Consider the following 10,833-nt stretch of genomic DNA (forward strand, 5'->3'; position numbering starts at 1 on the left):
AATAGAGGCTTATACTGGCTGGTACCAATAGGATGAATGTGAGGGATTATTGACGTGAAATGAATAGATCTCAAAACCTCATGTCTATAAACAGGGTGAATCAGAGGTGATTTTTCTGAGTAACTGAGTGATGTCTTTAGCAGTATTTTGGGAAAAACTAAGGCCAAAAGGTTGAGTAATATATACAATTTTGCCAACTAATAATGTGACCTCCAGATCTACTTTTTAGTAAAAAGATGACTCTATTTCAATGTGATAAGGGCCATGAAGGGGACATGAACAAGAAACTCTGAGGTCGTAAGAACTGATTCTACTTTTGCCAGGTGTGGTGAGACCCTGTACTACAATCTAAAGATGGACCCTGCTCGCTCAATCTCTAGTTTGATTACCTCTGGTGAGTACTTGCCCTTTTCTGGGCCTCAGTTATAAATTTGAAGCTCTCACATAGGTATGCTCCTTCACTGCTCTGGTACCTTGGAATATGCAGCTCTCTCTAGCAGAGTGCCCTTTTCCATCTTGTCTACCCGAGAAGCCCTTTGTCATGCCCAAAGTTACCACCTCTGTGAGACTTTCTCTGAAAAATCATCCTTTGGAAACATAGCCTACCAATCACCTGTCTGTTGATTTCTTGTGGCAGATACAATTCTGCCTTCCCAGACACCTTCCAGCCAAGGGATAGCCATGTAATACGGCTTAGCCCAATGACACATAATCAGAAATCTTTTGAAATGGGGATTCAAGAAGACCTTTTACTTCTCTGGTTAAAAGTAACAGCCATCACACTCTTTTGCCCTTTTTCCTTCTTTCTTCAAACCACCTCAAACACCATTATAATTTTGGAGATAAATCAGCCATTTGGCAACCATGTTGCTACCAATGACAGAATGAAATCCAGCAAACTAAGTTGTGGAAGATATGATCAGTAGATTCATATATGTCATTTTGAAGCACTGAAGCAGCCCTGTACCTAATTTTATTCTTCCTATTATAAAGACAGATAAGTCCCTGCTTTCCAACCCCGGTGAGCAAGTCTTTTCTTGAAACTAAAAGCATACATAATTGACACACTATCTGTTAGCTATTGCTGAGTAACAACCCCCAAATCTGCAGGTCACCTAGGTAGTCCTGCTGATCTGGTCCATGTTTCTGTTGAGCTGTCCAAACATCTGGAGGCCACATTGCCAGGCTGGCTAGACTAGGAAGGCCTCAGCTGGGACAGCTGATCTCTACTCCATGTTCTCTGTCATCTCCCATCCGGCTAGCCTAGGCTTTCGCACATGGGAGCAGAAGAGTTTAAAGAGAATGTGGAGCATGCAAGTCCCCACCATCACATCTACCATGTTATTGGCCAAAATGAGTAACTAGGCCAGCCAGATGCAAGGGGAGCCGTGGAGTATTGGAGGCATGACCGCTTGCACTCAATCTGTCAAACAATTGTAAAGTGTGAGAGTTTGAGAACAAGGATTGTGAGATATTTGCAACTTCTATATAGTAAGCCTTCCCTAACCTTATTTTTAGCCAAATGTTTGCTCTGCTTAATTCACAGGGCTATTGAAAGAACCCTTTATTTCTGAGTCCACAGTAGATCAAGTGGGAGGCCTTTTGAGATGCAAGGAAACAGATTACCACACACTAAATTACTGCTGGTATAATTAGATTTTTGAATGCATACTTGCAGAGCAAGGTTTTCATCCATCTCCAGGGACTTTGGAAGAAGACAAAAAAGGAAATCAATACATAGAAGAGCTTTAGCTCCTGGGTGAATTTGAAAGTTGAGTTAACATAGAGTGATTATTTACCTTGCCATCCAGTTATGATTACTTGTTACCAGTGGATAGCATGTTGTACTTCAATCACCTATTTGAGATAATACTTATTTTTTTCCCGGGAGCAAACTCTCCCACCTGGTCTACACAGGATTTTTCAAGACCACTTTCAGCAAACCATCCTCATTGTTCCCCAGAATAAAGGATAAAGAAGCTTAGAAAACTTGTGAGATCATGTCTTCTACAGGAAAATTTTTGACCTCGAACAAGTTGGAAGTAGAGAACAGTGTGTCCACCATCTGGGGAATAATCAATGAACATCCTACCCCTAATATATGATGCATCAGAGGCTGGCTAAATTCTCACCAGTTTCTTAGGCACACAGCCACAATACATTCCCCTGATACTCTGCATCTGGGTGGGAACATATGACTGTTTTTTGCCAATGGAATGTGATTGGAAGACACACCTTTTGGTATAATGCAGGGGTCTGCAAACTATAGCCTACAGGGCAAATGTGGCCAATCACCTGTCTTTGTAAATAAAGTTTCATTGGAACATAGCCACCCTACTCATTTACGTATTGTCTAAGGCGCCTTTCACACTATATCGGCAGAACTGTGTAGTTTTTAACAAAGATTAGGTGGCTCTCAGAGCCTAAAATATGTACTATCCTTTACAGAAAAAATTAGTTGACTGTTGGTTTAAGGCATATTAAAGTGAGTACCTGTTCCATTTGCTCCTCTTCTGCTATCTGAAAGATGTCAGGCCAGTTTTTGAAGCCACGACTGGATCTTGCAGAGCCCCATTATGAAAATAATTGTGTCGCTGAATGGATGCACAAAGCAGAGGCTCCTGTCCAAACAGCAGACCCATCCCCATTCTCTTGGAATTCACATTGGACCATGATACAAGCAAAAAAATAAAACTTTATTGTGTTGAGGTACTGAGACCTGGGGATTGTGTGTTATAGCAGCAAACACTACTTACCTTGACTAATATAAATGAACAAAGCGCAATGCTCTACACAAATATGATATTTAAAAATTGAGTAATTGCAGCATGGAAAAACAAAGGCATCGGTCTAAGACCTATAGCAAAGCTTGGAAGCGACAAGAGTGGTTATCATTCCCCCCAGCATTGTGATGAATTGGCAGAGAATTACCACAGACCAATTCTAGCACCAACCTTAAGGTCCTTCTCATGTGATGTGACTCAAGGAAAATTGAAGATTCAAACCCAAAAGAATATCTCCTTGCTGGCTTGTCACTGATACCTGCCTCATTTTTTTTATTATTAAAGGTTGCCTTGTTGTTGAAATGTGAACACCCCAGAAAATCATTAGCTACTCAGTATGAGAAAGGATCTCATTATACTCTTTTTAAAGGAGAGCCAGACAAATAAGCCAGAAATATATTTTTATTCTCTCAAGATAGTTAAAATCCTAGACACCTGGAAGAGAGGGCTATAAAAAGAAAGGTAGGAAGGTCTTGCAAAAATAGATGGCTGTCTAACTTTGCCCCCTTCTTTGGTACAAGGCATGACTCAGGAACCTGGCAATCGTCTTGAACTCAGAGGCCAAGATGTTTTCCTAACTACAGTGCCCTATATTCCTTACCTGCTTTGTCACTTCCTCTTCAACGTGAGTCACTTCCTCTGAGAATTCTTCAGATCCATTTCAGATCTATTCTTCCTTTGTCTTTCACAACCCCTGCAATTAATAAATGCCTCGGGAAAGCACTTATTATACTATATGGCAAGTGTAATTTTACTCATCTGTCTCTCCTACCAGACTTCAGTGCAGGGCCATTTCCTGGCATAATTTCTGGAATACAGAATATATCCCATAAATATTTGTTGAGTTAAAGATAAACTGTTCTCTAGACAAAAGGGCCTCCAGATCTGGTTAAGATTTAAAATTTCTTGAGGAATACATAAATATGGACTCCCAGACCTACTGAGTCAGGATCTAGAATTTAGACGATGAAACTGTTATTTTTCACAAAGTGATGGTGGAGCATCAAGTTTTACTCTGCAAGAATCTAGTCAAGCATTAGTCTTTCTTTGGTGGTTGGTACTTGCAAACCTCACACATACCATGAAAACAAGGTGGAGAATCCATTCATTTATGTATTTAGTCATAGTTATTGAGTGTTCCTTTTGTGTCAAGCACTCCTCTGGGCTTTGGAAGTAGAGTAATGAATAAAATAGACAAGAATCCCTGCCCTCGTGAAATTTATATTCTAGAAAGTTAAGCAAAACAAATTAAGTGCAGATTATGTTGTAATAAGTGCTGAAGAAAAAATTAAGCTAGGAAAGGATCAGAAAGCATTAGAGAGGGTCCAATTTTAGGTAGAGCAGCCAGGGAAGGCCACAGTAAGAAGGTGTCATTGATTCAAGATCTGAAGGAAATGAGAGTGAGAATCATATTTGGGGGAGGAGCATTCAAAGATAAAGAACAAGTAAATAGATCCTAGGAGAGCAGCACCCCTGGAACGTCTGAGGAGGACTCAGGAGAATAGGAGTGAGTAAGAGAGGGTCAGTGATAGGAAATAGGATCCCAAAGCATGGAAGAGGTCACATCACACAGGACTGTGTAGGCCACCGTAAGGTCTTTGCAATTCCTCAATGTGAGACGAAAAGCCTTTAAAGGGTTCTGGGCCAAGACTTGACAAGGTCCAATTTACCTATTAACAGCATTTCTGTGGCTACTGTGCCTAAATTAAAGTGGGGACAGGGGCTGATGCAGGGAAATCTATTAGAAAACGTTTGTCCTAAATCATGTAAGTGACGCTAGTGGAATAGACCAGGGTGTACCCATGGAGGTGCTGAGAAGTTTTCGGATTCTAAATACATTGTATTTTAAAGGCAATTCCAATAGGTTTTGCTTGTAGCTCAGGTATAGAATAAGAAACAGGAGAATCAAAGGCAACTCCAAAGCTTCGGGGCTGAGCAAATGAAAGGATGGCATGTTCATGTAACCCGATGGAGGAGATAGGAAATTGAGTGGCTAGGGGATGGATGTAGAAGCTCAGTTGTGTTAATTTGAAACACCCAATTGGAGACCTAAATGAGGATAGAAGTCATCAGTAACCTATGTGTTTCTTCCTCACTGATCTTCTCTGGCTTTGACCTCCAATGCCCTAATTCAAATATCTACTTTCTAAGCAAAAGCATAATTGCATATGTTGGTAAAATTGCTTTTCGAAACCATAAAGCACTATCAAATGAACATTATTATTATTTATACATGGAAATACTAGGATGATGCCATAAACCCCAAGAAGGACCTTTCATTTGGTATTTTGAAAATCAGGCTCTAAGAAACATGAGTTCACTGTACCTCAGGGTTTCTGGGCCAGAGGAATACAGACTGGATTTTTGCAGCAAATATAGTGCCCTTTATGGAAACCTTCACAGTTTGCTAAACTTTTGGAAAATTAAACACCCATCATTAAATTGTAACCTAAGGGGACATGAAGAAACAACTAACCATGCACACCCACCTCTTCTCTCCTGGGAAGTAAAAGCATTATGTGCAACTAAAGGAACTACAAGTTCAATTGAGAATATGTAAAAACCCATCGGTTTCCTTTTTAAAGAAACCAGAGTCCATACTTGAAATCCATCTCCCACTTCCATCCCATCTCGCAACCACCAGCTCTGCCCTCATTCCCACTCGTCAAATCTTGGTAGAAACAGCTGTCACCACAAAAGTCATACTGGGCCAGGACAGACAGCTGGCTCTGTGATTCACAAACAAATTAACCTTGGGATTTTATTTTGAGCAAAGGGGCTTCCTATCCTATGTCCTTCATGGCCATCCATTTTTTTGCCTTTGGGTAAACACACACCAACTCAAATGTCACACACGGCTGAAGGACATTTGGAGTTTTCAGGGTCACTACCCACTATTGCTTTTAAAAAATATTTCTTCTTAATCAAAGGCCTTTATCTCTTGACAAATTTTCCAGTGAAGAAGTGTACCTAGTTTAAGTAGCCAGACTCATGCCTGGGGTTTCACTTCTCAAAGAGGGATGGGTGTGAACATCGTTGTTCCATTAACAATTTAAGGATCAGTTCTCAAAGTGTAGTCATAAGGCGTAGAATTAACAGATGACATAATGTGATATTTAAAAGTTTTAAGAAACCAGCAAATATATGTCTTGCAGCACAGCACCATCTACTGACCAGACAGAGAAAGAATATGGGGGTGGGAGCAGAAGGGAGTGAGAAAGAAAGGGTGAGAAGGACTGAGAAGGCTGAGGGGAAGAGGAAAGGGAAAAGAATAGAAGAGGAAAAGAAAGAAAAAGCAGGACTTTAGATTTCTGTTAATGCAATTCCACATTCCACAGATAAAGAAACAGAGCTCAGAAAGTTTAGCTGAATTCGCCAAGGATACAAAAGGCTCTCAGTTCTCCTATTTATAAAGAAAATTATTTTCACATCTTTGAGGTTTAAAAAAGAGCTATCCTGATGTAGAATTTGAGAAATTAACCAACATATATCAACGGAACTCATTAGAGAGTGCAGATATAGACCCATATGTTGAATCCATTATTTTTCTACCTCTGTACAAAGGGAATTCAATAGAGAAATGATAATCTTTACAGCAAACTTTATTGAAACAGTTTTGCAAAACACATGTAACCTCAACTCCTAGTTCACATCTTGTGTGAAAGTTTTATGCACCTTGTATAAAAATTCAATATGTATTATAAACCCAAACAAAAAGTATAGAACCCTAGCCAGGCGTGGTGACCCATGCCTGTAATCACAGCTACTTGGGAGCCTGAGGCAGGAGAATTGCTTGAACCCAGGAGGCAGAAGTTGCAATGAACTGAGATTGCGCCATTGCACTCCAGCTTGGGCAACAAAAGTGAAACTCCGTCTCAAAAAAAATAAAATAAAATAACCCATAGAGCTATAAAACTTCCGGTAGAAAACATAAGCGGAAAAATTCATGATCTTGAGTTAGGCAAAGAAATCTTGGATATAACATCAAAGAGAAAATCTTGGATATAACACCATTAAAGAAAACAATTATAGACACTATCAAAGATTAAGAATTTCTGCTCTTTAGCAGACACTGTGAAGAGAATGAAGACAAGCTATGAACTGGGAAAAATATTTATAAATCATGCATCTGATAAATAACTTGTATTCCCAAGATATATTCAACTTTTAAAACACAGTAATGAGAAAGTCAACAACTGCATTTAAAAATGGTTAAAAGACTTGAATAGACAAAATGTTCAATAGCGGTAGTAAAGAGGAAAGTGGAAATTAAAACCACAATGGGATACCACTACCTACCAATAAGAAGGTTTAAATGTTTAATGTCCTTACAATATTAAAGTATTCAAAGTGATTGGAAATATTTTATATTGCTGTTGGTAATAAAAAATAGCACAAACATGGTGATCATTAAAAAGCCAGGAAACAATAGATGCTGGAGAGGATGTGGAGAAATAGGAATACTTTTACACTGTTGGTGGTAGTATAAATTAGTTCAATCATTGTGGAAGACAGTGTGGCAATTCCTCAAGGATCTAGAACCAGAAATACCATTTGACCCAGCATTCCCATAGTAGCTCCAGTAATAAAGTTAGGAATAACCCCCTTCCACTTCTGAGTTCTGGAAGTAACTCAAGGGACTCCTCTGACATCCGGCATGCTCCTCCTCACATGACAAAAACTAGCCCCTATTTCAATTGTGTATCAAAATTTTTCATCAATAAATACAAACATTCTTCTTACTCTTTCAATCCTGTTATGAAAGGATTATAAATCCCAAAGGATTATAAATATACCCAAAGGATTATAAATCATTCTACTATAAAGACACATGCACAGGTATGTTTATTGCAGCACTGTTTACAATAGCAAAGACTTGGAACCAACCCAAAGGCCCATCAGGGTTAGATTGGATAAAGAAAATGTGGCACATATACACCATGGAATACTATGCAGCCATAAAAAAGACGAATTCATGTCCTTTACAGGGACATGGATAAAGCTGGAAACCATCATTCTCAGCAAACTAACACAAGAACAGAAAACCAAACACCGCATGTTCTCACCCATATGTGGGGGTTGAACAATAAGAACTCATGAACACAGGGCAGGGAACATCACACACTGGGGCCTGTCGGGGGTGGGAGGCTAGGGGAGGGATAGCATTAAGAGAAATACCTAATGCACACAACGGGTTGATGGGTGAAGCAAATCACCATGGTATACATATACCTATGTAACAAACCTGCACCTTCTGCACATATATCCCAGAACTTAAAGTATAATAAAAAAAAATGGCACAACCACTTTAGAAAAGTCTGACAATTTCTTTATATAGCTAAATATACATTTACTATATGACACAGCAATCCTACTTCTAGGTATTTACACAAAAGCGATGAAAATTTATGTTTTTTTAAAAAACTCTGGGCCAAGTGGTGGCTCATACCTGTAACCCCAGCACTTTGAGAGGATGAGGCAGGAGGATTGTTTGAGCCCAAGAGTTCGAGAGCAGCCAGGGAAACATAGCAAGATCTCACTGTACAAAAAAAAAATTAAGAAATAGACAGTGGTGGTGTGCACCTGTAGTCCCAGATACTTGGGGCACTGAGATGGGAGGATCACTTGAGCCCAGGAGGCCAAGGCTGCAGTGAGCTGTGATCATACCACTGCACTTCAGCCTGAGCAACAGAGAGAAACCCTGTCTCAAAAAACAAAACAGAACAAAATAAAATTGTGTATGACCGTTTATAATTCCTCTAGGTGTGATCACCAAAACTTTGTCTCTCAATAAGTAAAGAGGTAGATAAACTATGGCATAAGGAATGCTACTCAACAATAAAAAATGAAGGGGCTAGTGACTCGCCTAACAACATGGATGACTCTCAAAGGCACTATGATGTTACGTGAAAGAAGTCAGTCTCAAAGGGCTATATACTGTATTATCCCATTTAATGGCATTCTAGAAAGGGGACATCTTATAGGGATAAAAAACAGATCAGTGGTGGATGGGGCTGGGGTGGGAGGAGACGTTGGCCACAAAAGGACATACGAGAATTTAGGTGACTAGGGGGTGAGAAAAACTGTTCCATATCTTGATTGAGACGATGATTACACAGCTGTAGGCATTAGAAAAAACTCTCAGAGCTGTATAACAGAAAGAGTAAATTTTGCTGTATGTAGATTATAACAAAAAAAATGTTGAAAATGGTCTGTAGTCTGGAATACATTTTTCAAAAACATGGAATTAAAAGTATATTCTACTCTCATACACTATTTGTTTATATAAATAAATTTGTTCAAAAAAAGAAAATAAAGAAAATAAAATGAATAGTGATTCATGCCTCAAATATCCTACAGTTATAAATAACGGAAACTTAATTGGTAAGTTTTTAGTGCAATATGCATAGTTGGTTACATTATGAATATTTTAAGAATCAAAATTTATTATAAAGAGTAAGACTAGGCACAGTGGCTTATGCCTATAATCTCACCACTTCAGGAAGCCAAGACAGGAGATTCACTTGAGGCCAGGAGTTTCAGACCAGGCTGGGCAACAAAGCGAGACCCCCATCTCTACAAAAAGTAAAAATTTTCCAGCCATGGTGGCTCATGCTTGTAGTCCCAGCTGCTGCTTGGGTTGCTGAAGCAGGAGGATTGCTAGAGCCCGGTAGTTCAAGGCTGCAGGGAGCTATGACGATTCTACTGCACTCTAGGCTATCTGACAGAGCAAGACCCTGTCTCAAAAAATTATGGACAGTGGATTGGGCTTACATTTGATGCAATCTTTGAATATGCTTTTAACATGAATTTTTATCCATATCAAATGACTCTAAAAATTTTTTCTGGTAGCTTACCTAATACAAATAAGTGAATATACAGTTCTGAGTGCTGTCTCTTTCTTTTCAAGCTTAAAAATTACATTCCTATCAGCCTTCATGGAGTCATACATTTGTTCTTACAACCTGCTTGACATCTCTGCTCCAAAGAGTTCAAATGTTGCCCCATATAGGCAGAACATTTATTGACTTTAATTTAGGATGCCAGGAGTGATAGTAAACCGACGAGAAGTGGGAGAAAAACTGTTAAAAACTCTCACAACAATGAAAGCCAGTTTGCCACATTAATATTTATCTTATCAGTGGTTTCCTTGCTGCTTCCCAAGGTCTCTAGTCCACTATTAAAGTTTGCCTATTTGACAATTCTTTTCTGCATATCTGTTATGTAAGGTATTGTGCTAAAAATAAACTCAGGATATTGTGGCGAATTGAAAGACAAAGGAACTATCCTAAAACAGCTCACCATCCTAGGGAGGATATATAAACATATACATTCAGAAAGTATGGCACAATAGTATCAGAATGATGATGGGAAGCTTCAGGAGCACAAGAGAGGAAGTCAGGGTCACCAAAGGGAGGGGTATAGAACATGGTCAGTAAGAAAAAAACAATTATGAGGGTATAAGCATTAACCTGGTTTATGTCCACTAACTATCCATTCACCAGGTTGATTGAGGAAAACGGGCAGTAAGAGAAGAAAACATGAGCAAAGACTTAAAGGCTTAGAAGTCTTTGGCTTTCTGTAATCTTGTAATTAAAGCTTTGCCACATGATAAAGATTATGCTTGGAAAATATAAAAACTCAGTAAAACTTTTAAAAAATTCAAAGCTTGGTTTAATTGATCTGTAGCTATCCATTTGAAGTCATCCAATTGGTGTTAACTGAAAACAGAGAGGCCAAGTTTATCTAGAGAAAATGCTATCCCTAAATGATATAATTACTTGGTCTTTAATTGGGGAAAATACTTTGGTATTAGAGTGACAGTCTAGAAAACTGAATTTTCACAGAATGTCGTCAGTGGAGTAAAAAGCAAAGTGTGATAGTCTTCATAACCTTTCTAGTTCTGACATTGTACATTTGAAGGTAGAATCTGACTGGACTGATTTCTGATAGATGTTGTTTTAGAAATAGATAGTTACTCTCTTACTTTTTATGAATTTCCTGCAACAGAAATATCTTGAACATTTAGACATGCCATTTCTTTGCATTG

General features: G+C 38.8%; 1 long non-coding RNA gene across 1 annotated transcript; it reads left to right on the forward strand.

Annotated features, from left to right (window-relative positions):
- The first annotated feature begins 348 nt into the window (after window positions 1-348).
- On the forward strand, window positions 349-9,985 carry LOC105552781. The gene is made up of 2 exons (XR_001008071.1): window positions 349-394; window positions 9,694-9,985. It is a non-coding gene; the product is annotated as an uncharacterized LOC105552781 (long non-coding RNA).
- Window positions 9,986-10,833: the final 848 nt, after the last annotated feature.

Source organism: Mandrillus leucophaeus, unplaced genomic scaffold (genome assembly GCF_000951045.1).
Source record: "Mandrillus leucophaeus isolate KB7577 unplaced genomic scaffold, Mleu.le_1.0 Scaffold116, whole genome shotgun sequence".
Classification (NCBI taxonomy): Eukaryota; Metazoa; Chordata; class Mammalia; order Primates; family Cercopithecidae; genus Mandrillus; species Mandrillus leucophaeus.